We start from the raw sequence: 1,167 nt of genomic DNA, 5'->3' as shown, positions 1-1,167 counted from the left end.
CTATACAGGGTCATGGGACAGAGGGATAGTACAATAAATAAAGTGCTTTACTTGCAAGCAATCTAGAATTGCAAGGATTCTATCTTTATCATCCTAAATGGTCTTCTGAACCCACCAGGTGTGATTCCTGAATGCAAAGCCAGGAGTAACTCCTGCACACTGCTGGATGTGGTACAAAAAAAAAGTATATAGGAACCTACTGTCTCTTACTATGGCCACAAGTAGCCCTATGACTTAAACTTATTTACAATTAAACAAAATAAAATAAAATAAAATAGAACAAATTAAAATATACTCTTAAGTCACACTAGTCACATTAAAATATATTTTAAATATCACTTGTGAGTAATAGTTACTGCATTTAACAACATACAGTGAGCATAACCACCAACCCAGAAACTTGTACTGGACAATGCTGGTTTACAGTTTTATAACAGTTACTTAGGTTCTTATAATTGGCAAATTATATCATGAAACCTTACAATTACTACTGGTGCATTGAACTGTATGTCAATTTTGCCTCCATTAAAAATTTTTCTTTCTTTTTTTTTTGTCCCCCAATTCACAATACATACCCGGCAAGGGTCCTGTGTTGAGGTGTATATGGGGTGCCTTTACTGTACCTCCTCTTTCTATACAGCCAGTGTAAAGAACACAGCCTGTGGTAAGAAAAAATTTAAACTAGTACAAATAACTTTTAATTATGTATGAATAAGGTTTAAAGTTCAATTATAGTAATATGTATGGTTCATGAAAAATTCAAAATAAAAATCCATTTTCTTATTTTGTCAGTTTTTATAATATAACAAATGTAATAAACTATAATAGATTGTATGATTACCCATCTTGAATAATCACTTTCCATAAAATAGCAATTTGAAAATGTATAACTGGCCTGGAATTCATTTTGAAATATAATTGATACCCTCAGGGCTGGTCAGATTTGTACTATATTCATTTCACCCAATTTGTCTTTCAGGAATTAAAGTACCAATGTGTATTACAGTAATACATGGACTAAATTAAAGATAAAATTTAACATAGCACAATGGGAGAAAAACATTACCACCACAATACATAATAAAATATCTTGATTCCATTAAGTATATCAACATCTTTTAGTGTCAAGAAATTAAGTTATATATTGTAAAACTACAAAACCTTGTT

At 30.7% G+C, this 1,167-nt stretch overlaps 1 non-coding gene across 1 annotated transcript; it reads right to left on the bottom strand.

The window, feature by feature from the left end:
* Positions 1-548: 548 nt before the first annotated feature.
* On the bottom strand, positions 549-678 carry LOC126002689 (small nucleolar RNA SNORA51). The gene has a single exon (XR_007493363.1). It is a non-coding gene; the product is annotated as a small nucleolar RNA SNORA51 (small nucleolar RNA).
* Between the last annotated feature and the right edge of the window lie 489 nt (positions 679-1,167).

Source organism: Suncus etruscus, chromosome 2 (assembly GCF_024139225.1).
Source record: "Suncus etruscus isolate mSunEtr1 chromosome 2, mSunEtr1.pri.cur, whole genome shotgun sequence".
Taxonomy (NCBI): Eukaryota; Metazoa; Chordata; class Mammalia; order Eulipotyphla; family Soricidae; genus Suncus; species Suncus etruscus.
This window is presented reverse-complemented; position numbering and strand designations above follow the sequence as displayed.